The sequence below is a fragment of the Castor canadensis genome, chromosome 6 (assembly GCF_047511655.1).
Source record: "Castor canadensis chromosome 6, mCasCan1.hap1v2, whole genome shotgun sequence".
Taxonomy (NCBI): domain Eukaryota; kingdom Metazoa; phylum Chordata; class Mammalia; order Rodentia; family Castoridae; genus Castor; species Castor canadensis.
The window spans coordinates 140,609,181-140,623,180 of NC_133391.1; the positions used below are offsets into that span (position 1 = coordinate 140,609,181).

At 35.5% G+C, this 14,000-nt stretch overlaps 1 non-coding gene across 1 annotated transcript; it reads right to left on the bottom strand.

Moving 5' to 3' along the window:
- Positions 1–8,551: 8,551 nt before the first annotated feature.
- Positions 8,552–8,624, bottom strand: Trnag-acc (transfer RNA glycine (anticodon ACC)). Its single transcript has one exon. It is a non-coding gene; the product is annotated as a tRNA-Gly (tRNA).
- Between the last annotated feature and the right edge of the window lie 5,376 nt (positions 8,625–14,000).

The following is a 14,000-nucleotide window of genomic DNA, read 5'->3' on the forward strand; positions in this document are numbered from 1 at the left end:
TTTAAAGAAGTTTCTTATTCATGGCTACTGGACATTCAAGCCCTTACAGACACTTCTGGAAAAACGCAAATTCATACTTTGGCCAAGGCCTTCTATTTAAATAAAAGTGACTGTATAACTATTCCTGCTAATTTATTACTGGTCAAGAACCCCTAATTCCCTCAAGATTGAGCAATGTTCAGACATAAGGAGGTAATTGTAAGAGGTGCTTAAATTACTTGTGCTGAAAAGCATGAACTTGTTGCTCAGGCCCAAGCATTTGGACATCTTCCTTTGAAAAGACTCTGTTCAGTACATTTACCTATTTCTTCATTGGGTCATTGACTTTTTGGGCATTTGTTTTTTTTCTTTTTTTAAGTTCCCTGCACCCCCACCCAGCACAACAATAAAAAACAAACAAACAAAAGGACTGGGGGTGTAGCTCAAGTGACAGGGCATTTTCCTACTAAGCTTGAGACCCTGGATTCAATCCCCAGTACCACCTAAAGAATAAACAAATAAATAAATAAAAATTCAGTAAATCAACATAGTAACAATAGCTATACTACCAAAATCAGTCTATATGTTTAATGCAATTCCCATCAAAATCCCAATGACATTCGTCACAGAGATTGAAAAATCTACCCTAAAGCTCATTTGGAAACACAAAAGACCATGAATAGCCAAGGCAATACTCAGCAAAAAGAGCAACACTGGAGCTATCACAATACCTGACTTCAAACTATAATACAGAGCCATAACAATAAAAACAGCATGGTACTGGCACAAAAACAGACATGAAGACCAGTGGAGCAGAATAGAGGACCCAGATATGAATCCACCCAGCTATGTCCACCTAATTTTCAACACTGGTGACAAAAACATATGATGGAGAAAAGACAGCCTCTTCAACAAATGTTGCTGGGAAAGCTGGTTATCTGCCTGCAGAAATCTGAAACTAGATTCATGCCTGTCACTTGTACTAGTATCAACTCAAAGTGGATTAAGGACTTTAACATCAGACCTGAAACCTTAAAGCTAGTATAGGAAAGAGCAGGGAATACAACGGAAGCAATAGGTATAATTAATAACTTCCTCAGTAAAACTCGAGCCCAGCAACTAAGAGAAATAATGGACAAATGGGACTACATGAAATTAAAAAGCTTCTGCACAGCAAAAGAAATGGTCTCCAAATTGAAGAGGACAACCTACAGAATGGGAGAAAATCTTTGCTAGTTATACTTCAGACAAAGGACTGATAGCCAAGATATATTGAGAGCTCAAAAAACTAACCCCTGTCCCCCAAAATCAAAATGACACAATAAAGAAATGGGCAATTGAACTAAACAGAACTTTTTCAAAGGAAAAAAATCCAAATGGCTAAAAAGCACATGAAAAACTGATCACCACCCTTAGCCATAAGTGAAGTGCAAATCAAAACCACACTAAGATTCCACCTCAATCCTGTTAGAATAGCAACCATTAAGAACACCACCAACAATAAATGTTGGCAAGAATGCAGGGGAAAAGGACCCCTCACACACTGTTGGTGGGAATGTATGCTAATACAACTGCTTTGGAAAACAGTATGGAGGCTTCTTAAAAAACTAAACATAAATCTGCCATATGATCCAGCAATATCATTCCTAGGGATGTACCCAAAGGAATGTGACTCAAGTTACTACAAAGGCAGCTGCATACCCATGTTTATTACAGCACTATTCACAATAGCCAAGTTATGGAAACAACCAAGATGCCCCACTACTGATGAATGGATTAAGAAAATGTGGTATTTATACACAGTAGAATTTTACTCAGCCACAAAGGAGAATGAAATTTTGTCATGCGCAGGTAAATGGATGGAACTGGAGAATATCATCTTAAGTGAAGTTAGTCAGGCTCAGAAGGTCAAAAATCACATGTTCTCCCACATGCAGATTATACACCTAAAACAAATACAGTAAAATTATTGGACATGGGTCACACTAAGGGAGACTGAGCACTGGAGGGACAGGGAAAAAGGGAAGGAAACCAAAAACTTGAATGTGGTTGATGTACTCACTGTATGGAAATGAATATAGTAATGTTAAACTGGCCGAGGTCACTATGGGAAGTGGACTAGGGAGTTGTGAAGAGATCTGATAAAGATGAACTGTTTGGGTTGTAATACATATATGCATGGAAACAACACAAGGACTCTCCCTGTGTAGCTATCTTTATCTCAAACTAGCAAAAACATCATGTTTTTCTTATTATGTTTTTCTTCTACAGAGAACAGGAGGGTGGAGCAGGTTCTTCCTGGTGTGAGGAGGGGGTTAGCACTGGTGGGAGGAAGGGAGGTGGCAGGAAAGGGGTAGGAGGATGAATATGGTCCAAATAATGTATACACATGTATACAAATGCAAAAATGATGCCTATTGAAGCTGTTCCAGGAATAGGGGGGATGAAAGAGAGCTGTGGAAGGGGGAATTCAAGTATGATATATTTCATACATTGTAAGAACTTTTGTAAATTCTACAATGTACCCCCATCTAGCACAACAATTAAAAAAAAGGCAAAATATACATTAAAGAGGGAGAGATAAAAAGTGGTTTAGGGGATGAATCTCTAAGTACATTATATGCATGTACAGAAATATCACAATGATATTTGTATAAGTAATATATGCTAATAAAAATGTACATATAAGAAAACAAACACCTTGGTTCCTTTTGTATCCAGGATTCTTCAGTTCCTATCACATACCTTGAAATACCTGACTTCCCTGATGACTTAGAAGATATTAAATTGAGAAGTAAATGCAAACTAAACAAATGAGCCATGGGGCAATTATAAAAGATATAATAACACGCATATTAATTGGTATACTTGCATCTTAAAAACACCATGTTATGTAACTTGAATATATACAATAAAAATAACTAAAAGGAAAAAAATCATTCCTTTTGGACACATTTGATTTTATAGTATAATTCCCTGTGAAAATTAGTAGAGTCCTGTTGCCTACTAGCTTGTTGTTCCTTAATAAATTATGTGTGTGATAGAAACACACACACACACACACACACACACTCTTCCAAAAAGGGAAGACATAGGATCAGAAGAACATACCTGAAACAATAATCTGAGAATTTCCCTCAAGTCATAATCAAATAACAAACCACAGACCCAGGAAGCTCAAAGAACAATGAGCAAAGTAAACACTAAAAATTCTACACCTAGACATATCATTTCAAGTGACAGAGAATAAAATGTAAAACATGGCATAAGTACTATGTGTTCATGTATGAAAATGGAACAGAAACCTGTTGAAACTGTTCTAAGAAGGGGAGGAAAGGATAAAGAAGAAAGATGGAAAAGGTGGATCTAATTAAGATATGCTGTAAGCACTTTTATAAATGTTGCAGTGTACTGATGGTACAACTGTAACAAACATGTTAACAAATAAAAAATAGAAGAACCCTGAAATAAGCCAGACAGAGAGAGGGAAAGGGAGAAAGAGAGAGAGAGAGAGAGAGAGAGAGAGAGAGGGAGAGAGAGAGAGAGAGAGAGAAGACAGAGAGAGACAGAGATCTTACCTGTAGAACAAAGATAAAAATTGCATCTGTTATTCTTTAGATATCATACAAGCAAAAAGAGAGTGGCATAAAGTATTTAGAGTGTTTAAAAGAAATGCCTACCAAGCTAGAATTCTATAGCCTGCAACATGATCCTTCAAAAGTGAAAGAGAAATGAAGACTTTTAGACAAAAGAAAAATAAGTGGGTTTTATTGCCAATAGACCTGACTTGTAATAAATTTAAAGGAAGTTCTTAAGCAGCTGCTTTTTTTTTTTTTTTGGTGGAACTCAGGGCTTCAGGTGTACAAAGCAGGCACTCTACCACGTGAGTCCTACCTCTAGTCCTTAAAGGAAGTTCTTTCAACAGAATGAAAATGATACATGCAGAAACTCAGATCTAAATTTAAAAAGGAGGAACATCAGAAATTGTATAAGTAAAAGTAAAACAGAAATGTTTTTCTCCTTCTTAACCTGGCAGATTACAGTGTTCAAAATAATGACAGCAATGTTTTATTTATAGTTACATGTTTGTAGAATTCATGAAAGAATTGATAACTGAGTAACCTGGATTCAGTTAAAATAAAATTTCTGCTCTGCAAAAGACACAGTCAAGAGAATGAAAGAGAAGTCATGGACAGAGAAAACATTTGCCAAAAACATATTTGATTAAAAAAACCCTCTTCAATAAAATAGTCAAAAACACTTGAAACTCACAAAATGACAAATCACCTAATTAAAAAATGGGCCAAAGACCTTAGTTGACATCTCACTGAGGAAGATGTCTCCACATCTTGAGGGAAAAGCAAATTAAAAGGAGACACCATCACATAACTATTAGGATGGCCAAACACTGACACCATCAAGGGCTGACAATCTATGGAGCACAGGCACTTTTTTATTGCCTGTGGTGATGAAAAATGCTATAACTACTTTGGAAAACAATTTGGCAACTTTGTTACAAAATTGAACATAGTCTTAGGTATGATTCCTTAATATTAGCGAAAGAAGTTGAAAATGTGCACACAAAAGCAAGCACACAAATGTTTACAGCAAATTTGTCTATAATTACCCAAACTTGGTAGTAACCAAAATGTCCCTCAGTAGGAGAGTAGATAAATAAACTACAGCAAATCCAAACAATGAAATATTATTCAGCAGTAAAGAACTGAGCTATGGAGCTATCAAAAGACAAGGAGGAAACATAAATACATAGTACTAAGTGGAAGAAGTCAAACTAGACAGTGAACACACTGTATGACTCAAACTATATGACATTTTGGAAAAATAAGCCTATGGAAGTATTAAAAAGATCAGTGAGTTCTAGGAGTTTGTGGGGAAGGGAAGGATGGGTGGAGCATAGAGCATTTTTAGGGAAGTGAAAGTACTTTGTACCATATGATAATGGATACATGTCATTAAAAATTTGTCAGGACCCATAGAAAGTGTAACACCAGGAGTGAAACCTAATGTAAACTGTGGACTCTAGATGAAAATGATGTGTATTATAGATTCATCAGTTGTAACAAATGTGCCATTCTGTTGAAAGGTGTTGATAAGGAGGGGTGCATATGTATGGGGGCAGGGAAAATATGGGAAATCACTGTACCTTTCACTCAATTTTGCTGTGAATATAAATATCTATAAAAATTAATTCTATAAAAATATAAACAAAAAAGTAAATGAAATTTTCTTAAATATTCCTTTTCATGTGGTTTGGTATTTTCAATCACACTACTATTTCATGTATTTTGAAAAATACTATTTTATGTATTTAAAAGGTTAAAATTGACAATAAATGGGAAAATAGCATAGAGAGCAATGAATAGCTAACTAAAGATATTTATGAGAAAATAAACTAATCTTGTGACATAACCACTTATTTATTAAGATTTGATCTTGATATGATAGTTGAATAAAGAAACTCATAGAAACTTCAAACAAATATAGAATCCATTATGTCATTCATTCCTTTAGGTTAAGGGGTCTCAGAAGCAGAGTGTGTATGAGATGAGATTGTGTGCAAGGGTCTTACTAAGAGAACATACTCAGGAGAAGCTTGTATGGAAATAAGGAGAGAAGGAAAGCAAATGAGGAAGCCATGGTTTCAGGTTGAGCACAGTCACCACTTGCTCTATTTAAAGCATAAATTATGCCACAGCATTTGTTCTCTCTAGAAGATTTGAAGAAGATTTGAGCTTTTATATTCTTGTATTTATGAGCCATTAGATACAGGCCATTCCAGAGAGGAGGCAGGTAACCACAATGTAACAGGAGAAGTGGGTTCAATTGTCCATGAATAGCCTCCAGAAAAGACTGTCACCAGCAACACCTACAACAGCTGGAGGTGTGGGATATCAAACCAATAAAAATAATTCCCAAGACCTGGGCAGTGCTACAACACTCTACAATACCCATACATAAATGTGCAAGGGTTAAGATCTCCCCAGAATTTAGCTCTAAGGAAAGCCTACTGTGTAATCTATTATGATTTAAATGCTTTAATGATTATTATAATTACAGTGTGATACTCATTGCGTAGCACGTACTCACCAAAAGAGTTTTCTATATATTAACCAATTTAATGCTCATTACAACCCTATAACAGAGATCTCTTATTATCCTTATTAGCTTTTCACAGATGAAGAAGCTAAGGCACAGAGGGTAGCAGACTGGGATTTGAAACTTCAGTCTGGCCTTATAGCATCTTATCTAGTAAAAAAACAGAAAAACACATATAATCTTTAAGGTATGTTAGGCTACAACTCAGGGCACAATTGATTGCATTGAGAATCAATGTCAAACATGAAGGCAACTATCTAAATTGGACATGAATGAGACAAGTAGGCTATCAGAGACACTGGAGGACAAATCTATCTAATTTCCTTGTTTAAATGAGGCAAAAGAGACAAAAACTGATGCTTAGCATTACAGATGAAAATCAGTAAAGCAGAGGCCTCAAAGGACAGAAACAGGAGCAATGGATGAAAGTGGAAAAGAAGAGGAAGTAAAGAGAGTGCTAATGACACATGCTTATATGCTTGTGCCAGGCCTAAGCAAAAACTCTTTTTTTTTTTGGGAGCAAAAACTCTGCAGAGACTGACCAGGAAACTGAGTCACTAACCTGGGGCTGCCTAAAGTTGCTATTGTGATACTTGTCTCTTGCGGTAGCACACCAAATCACATTTAGTTCTTGTAATATATTTTTATTATAATGAATTATTACCTACCCATCACTCTTTTCTAGCAACTGAGCCTAAAGGAAGAGATAAATCCCACTGATTGCCTGGGATGCCTTAGTTCACAGATAAAATCCATTGTTTCCTTTGTGATTTAGTGTTAGAAGGCATAAAGCTAAACTAAGCTTTAAAAGTGAGAACAATTTTATTCCTGATTCTGAAAAAATATATCTGTACAAGGATTGCACATCGCACTTACTTTTTATCTTTAATTGGTGTACTTTAATATGTGTTTAACATTTTAAGTTTCCTCTTTGAAAGCAGGACCCCTATAATTCCAAATAGCAATGTAGGGGAGATGCAAATAATATTTTATCCAGGATATATGACAGTGTAAAGCCACAGGCAAACACAAAACATCATTGGGTAAGAACATGTGGCAAAAGGCAGTAGATTGACTTAGAAAAGCACATGGCACATTGAATGAGGCCACGAGAGCCTCAGTCCTTGCGCAGCAAAGTAAAATGCTTGATGTTGGGAAATAGGAAGGTAGAAGTTCATGTTAGTTATGACTGTCCGTATTTATGTAACTTTTTATATGATTGGTTATATAAACTGAAGTGTGAAAGTAAATCCAAGGTAACTAAATAAATGCATTAAATACTACTTGATAAAATTAAGACACTGTTGCTTACTGCAAAAATTGTCAACTACAATCTGGAAACTGTGAATATCAGAAATACATACTTGAAAGTCTGAAAATGTGCAGATAATCTACATAGACCAATGCAGAATGAAAACTAAAACCTCTCTCAAATCTTAACTAATTAAGATTCTAAGGGAATTAATTACATTAAAATTATATTTGCTGTGATCACCAATTGATTCACTTTGCTTAAACACTTTGAAGCTAAAATATCTGTACTGTATCAGGCTGGGCATTAATTTAATGTAATAAAGGGAAAATCTTTGAGGGAATATAAATGCTCTGACTGAGGGTGCTTCTAAGGAAGGAGATTTCTTGCTTACTATAGGCACCCCTGTCAAGTGCTAAGCATGGTGTCCAGTCCATAGTAAAATTGTTCTGCTCATAAAAATTAATATTATTATTGACATCATGATTGGTCCATCCATAGTAAAGAGAATGCAGAAAGACAAATGAGTGATTAAAGATTTCCTTCATTTTTCAATTCATTTTTTATTATGAAAATTGTCATATTTGTAATGTTTTGAAAAAAATGAAGGAAAAAGTATTAGGTAGATAAATAAATAGGTGAACAACTTTGAGTATGTCTTGGGAAATTGAGGTTTTAAATTTTCTTCTTTCCTAAAAAATGTGTAAAACATTTCTACACATACTCATCATCTATCTGCATAACAGTTCTGCTGTAATATTGGGCAGTTACTGTTCCCAGTGCATCGAACAAAAACATACAAAGGTTGAGTAAGTTGCTTAATTGGCAGGAGCAGAACTAGAATCTCTGTCACTTGGCACTTGAGTCTCTCTTAAAACTATTTTCACCAACAATTTTTATTTACCAATCACTAAACTATTCATGAATACTAATCATCACATGGATTGACTTAGCTCCTTCAATGTGATGGCAAGAATTTTTCACCTCCTTCTCTGAATAAAAGTCATGTTTAGCTAAAATGTGCTCTTAATATTCTTAAACTCTAAATTTTTACCTATGATATCATTTGAAAATCTCATTTAACCCTGAAACAGAGATGAAGCTAGAAAGTATATAGGTACAGACTTGCCAAGAAAATTACAAGCATAACACCCTACAATCAGCCAAAACTCATGTGTGTGCTAAATTTTTTTTTTCTTTTTTTGGCAGTACTGGGGTTTGAACTCAGGGCCTCATACTTGGTAGGCAGGTGCTCTACCACTTGAGCCACTCTGCCAGCCTCACAAGAGTTTCCTTAGAAACCAAAACAAATCTGGTTTATAGTAGTAATCATGGAGATGATAAAGGGGGATTGGATTTATGTTATACTTTGAAAGTAGAACTAGCAGGTTTTGCTGACAAATTAGGTGTAAAAGAGGCTAGATCCTAAATTTTGAGACTGAGCAACAGATTGTATGTGGAGTCATTTCCTAAATGAGGAAAATGGGGAGAACAGGTTTGGAGAAATGAAACCAAGAAGTGTGTTTGGAAATGTTAAGTTAAAGTTGAAACTATTTAGGTAGAAAAATCATGTAGGAGGTTGCATGTCTTAGACTGAAACTCTGGAGAGTGATCAGAACCACAGCAGAAATATGGGAGCCAAATGGGTGGTAGGAGACTAGACAGGATTGCCAGATAGAGAACTCAAAAGAGAAGATTTCAGAGGACTGAGAATTGGAAGCAGTAAGTCAAAAGGATCTCTTGGAGAGATGATGCAGTCAGGAAGGCAGGGATACAAAGTAGTGCCATAGAGGCCAAGGGACAAAAGCATTTTAAGATAAGTTTTCCAAATAATGATAATTGTATCAAATCCTACTAAGAATTCATGTAAGGTGACAGCTTTGACTATTGGGTTTTGCAAGATGGTGTTTACTAGTGACTCTGAAAAATGATATTTCTGTTGGAGGTGAAATTCTAACTGCAGTGAGAAGAGATGTCAAGTGGAAACTGAAGATAGAAGATAAGCACTCAGATCAGTAGAGAAGAGAATAGGATGGTAACTGGAAGGCATACGGGGCAGAGGCTTTTGGTTTTGTTTTAGTATAATTTTGTTTGTTTGCTTTGCTAAGTATCAGACATGGTGCAGCATGTCTGAAAGCTATTGAGCATTATTATGCTAATGCATAATAGATGGAGAAAGCGAACAGTAATGTAGCAATGAGCAATAGCTCTAGGAACAAAGTGCTTGAGTAGAAGAAGGTGTCAAGTGAACAGGTGATGTATCAGCCAAGAGTAAGAAGCATGGATAGTTCATCCACTATAAAATGAAAGAAGGCGGAGTATATAAATATATATACAGATAGTTTCATAAATTTGGGCGGTTAAAAGATTAGGAAAGTCTAGTCTGCTTTGTCCCTTTTTATTAGTAAAATGAGAAGAAAAGGTGTTACAGTGAGTTGGAGGAAAGGGAAGTGAGTTGGAGGTGATGAAGAGACAGTCTGAAATAGTGGTCATGGTGAGTGGGAGAGCAAATGGATTAGGAACATTGTAGAATTGCCATATAATACTTGGGAATGGCAGCAGGATTCTGTGTAATCTTCCAGCTATCCTTAACCATTCAGTCACAAGCTAAAGAAGGCAGACAATTGGATGAAGCAAGGTTGGAGTTTTCTGATGAATATGAGGATGAGAGAGAAAAGCAGGAGAATTAGGAGTTTATGAAGAGAAGTGATTATAGTAATGATTTTAGGGTCTAAAATGGAAAAGAGGGAAATAAGTAGATAGAAATATTAAGGGGAAAAGTGATTGTCAGTATATTAGAGATATCTACTCATTCAAGAATTGAAATTCTATAGTGTTTGTTCCCCTTTATCCAATGTGACCATGATTTTCATCATGTAAGTCTTCTTGGGATGTGACATATCATATCATTCTATATTAAATTGATAACATGCTACATTAAAACTGGCAGACACTCAACTAAAGTTATGCTACTTTTAGATATTTTAGACAAATATCTACAAACTTTTATTGTGTGCTAAAAAACATTAATTAGGGGAGAATCCAGGAGAAACATGCATGGTCTATTTTCTTTGGTACTTACATCATTATTGATTCATCTGCCTCAAACTCTGAACTATAATAAATCCCCAAGCACTTTGGGTTTATTCCTCATGGTATTTCTTGCATTTGTTCCCTTCCTACCATGATCATCTCAGACACATAAGGGTATAATCTAAAGATTCTCCAGAGTACATTGTCATGCAAGATTAGCCCTACATCTGCTCCAATTGCAACCTAAGAGTATCTCAAACAAAACAAGCATTGCTTTATTTTAGGCCCTAATATAAACTGTTCCTATCTCTGTAATAGTTTCCAATAAAATGAGAATTTTTTGTGTTTTTAAATTGTTTCATGTTTTTCCCTTTCCACCCTTTTTCCCATTCCATACCACATCTTGTGTATGTCTAAACCTGCCTCTGGAAAGTTCACAGATGTACTTTTGGCCAGCTGTGAAGTAGAGACCCTGAGAACCTAGGACACCAGAGGACCACAAATGACTGGCACGGGGTGTCTTTGGCAGCTTTAGTTTGGAAACACTTCATAGGCTGTTTCCTGTTAGCTGGGCAGAGGTTGCTTTCTTTGGAAATCTCTCTCCTAGTCAGCTGGATGTTGGCTGACCTCTGTGCAGATTGGAGCATTATCCTTCAGAAGAAGTCACTAGAAAGTTGCTTAAAGAAAAGATGGTTATGATTTTGTGAATTCAGATCCTAAGACCAAGAACTTCGTCTTCTTCCTTCAAATGTATGGGATGAATAAAGAGACAGATAAGTTTAGCGACTTAGCTTAAAAAGAAACCCAACAGTAAAAACAAAACAATCTTTAGAGAGAAAGGGGAAAACGAAACATTTGTTTGTTTAGGCCATTGTGGCTTTTTAGCATAGTTGGAGCAATTGATAATCTGGCTAAATCCCTCAGAAATCAGGCTAGAGGGAGAGACAGATACATAAGATAACAAGCCATTGATATGTTGTACATTATGCTGATGCTAGTTTTTAGATCTATACACTAAAGAATGTAGTCAAATGTCAGACTATAGATGCTTCTCCTGAACTGTAGAACACATCTTCTAAAGGCCGGAGAAAGTGCCAGGAACCCCACTGAAGTTCAGGCTCTGTACAAGAAACATTGCTCTGCACCTTCCTTCTATCCTTCAGTAGGATAAAGTGATGGGTTAAGGAAGGTTTCATGCAATGATGTCAGTGGGAGATCTCTTATAAACAGGAGATGCTTGAGGGAGGCTTCAGGCTGGGCGCTCTGAAATATGTTACTTTTCCTGCCCCATGATCACAGCCAGGTGCCCAAACAGACATGAAAGCCCCACTATTTATGTCAGGGCAGGCAGAGGTCACTGTGACACAGGAGAAAAACTTGCCAATAGGAAAGTGAAAACAGACCCAACTGAAAGGTTTGCAAATGATGAAGAAGTGACCTGCAGAATGTATAAAGTTTGCCATTTGCTCACTGAAATACAGCAAATTGTCAGTCCGGTGAAAGTGGTGTGACCAGGACCTCCAACACTTTGCTTTCCACAGAAATGTACTCTGGACTGCAGACATGGTTCAAATGGTAGAGTACTTGTCTATACAACCTCAACAAAGATTTTAGGCATTACCTGACAAATTTTAAGCATTGCCTAATTGCAGCAAATTTGCCTTATACATATGTGTATGTGTGTGGGGATGTTTCTACAGTGATCTCATATAATGTGAAAAAGAGAATTTATAATTCAGTCCCTCCTTTTCCTCCTGGAATATGCATACAGGTGTTAGAAAGCGCAAAGAACATAAGGTCAGGAAGTTAAAAAATTACCTATCAGACATACATTTGGGCCTGAATAATTTGCAAATTTTATGAAATGATGACAAAATGTTCATCTTTTCCCATGTCTTAATGACTTTGAGAAACAACTGAATGATAGTTCAAAGTCCAGGTGAGTTCATATTTCTGCTCCCATTCATTTCAAACTGAATGTTCTACATCAAATTCCGTTAGAAGTCTGATTCTGACAAAGCTGTGGTAGGTTAATTTGTGCTAAGGAGTAATGGATGTCTAGTTATATCATGCTATTTTTCCTTGGTTATTTTTTTTTAAATTTTAACTACCTTTAATATTCAACCCAAAATATATACTAATTTGGGGAATACCAACCTGTCAGACTATATGGTAAAGGGCATGCTTTTTAATAGAGGGAGAGAAGATATTCTTTGCTCTAATATCCAAGTCAATGTCTCTGTTCTACAAATAAGGATAGAGTCTAATAGACACAAGTAAGCTAATGTTATTTACTAGATTATTCCTTTCTGCTTTATTTTGTCAGGCACCAAGTCAATCTAATATACTTTTAAGTGAGGAAGCACAGTGTTTTCAGCAAAATAAACATCATATATAACCTACAGATGCCATATAGACAAAATCAAAAGTCTTGATATGAGGTAATTTTCAATACTTTCAGGATCTAGCATTAAATTTTAATTATGATATCCATACATAAAAGTTACAAACTATATGCATACAGTTCACGTAAGTAAATATGAAGCAACTTAAATTCATGCAGAAGTAAGTAAATACATAAATATCATAGCATGAGATAAATAAGAAATGAATTAGATTATTTTTATTCAATCACATAATTTGATACTAGGTGTTGAACATGAAGATCACCTCATTCTTTTGATTATGAAATAGAAAGACCAAGTATATCTAAGTAGATAGTTGTAAGGGGAGAAATAGAAGGAAGTGAACATAAGCAGAAATCTGTAGGTATTAATAGGCAAGTTGCTGGCAAGTGCTATTGATAATATAAAAACCTTAACCAGTGGATCTTTTTTATGTGGTTTTGGATTGGCTTATTTCTAAATAAAATTTTAGTTCCTTTCCATTTTTCACCTTGAAGTCAGACTCTCCAAATAAAAATATCCTACTCTGTTCCATATGCTTAAATGTCCTGAGATATAGGAAAGCATAAAATTTTAACTTTCTTGAAACCTGCCATATTCACTTGCAATGCAAATTAATTTTTTTAATTAACTATTTTTAAAATTTACTATTACTATTACTTAAATTGACAAATCTTCATTGTAAACATTGATGGAGTACAATGTGATATTTTGGTTTATTTATACAATCTGGCTTGAGTAAATCAAGTAATTAACATATTATCACATTATTTACCTATCATTTTTATGTTAAAACATTTGAAATTTATTTCTACTTATTTTGAGATGTACGTTATTGTTGACTATTGTCACCCTGCTTTAGTCTCAAAACCCATTTTTCCTGTCTAAAACTTTGTGCTCTTTGATTAATAATCCCTAATTCTTCCCTCCTCACCTACTGCCTACTTCTTTGAGTTCAACCTAACTAGATTCCACATATAAGTGAGATTATGCAATTTTTTCTTTTGGTGCCTGGCTTATTTCACATGGCATAAAATCTTCTAAATTCATCCATGTTGCAAGTAATAGGATTTTCCCTCTTTTAGGAAGGCAGAATAGTATCAATGTTTTCTTCATCTACTCACCCATTGATGGATAATAAGGATATTTTCCTGTCTTGGCTATTGTGAATCAAAGTGCTGCAGTATTGCAGCGGTCTTTGAGATATTAGTTCT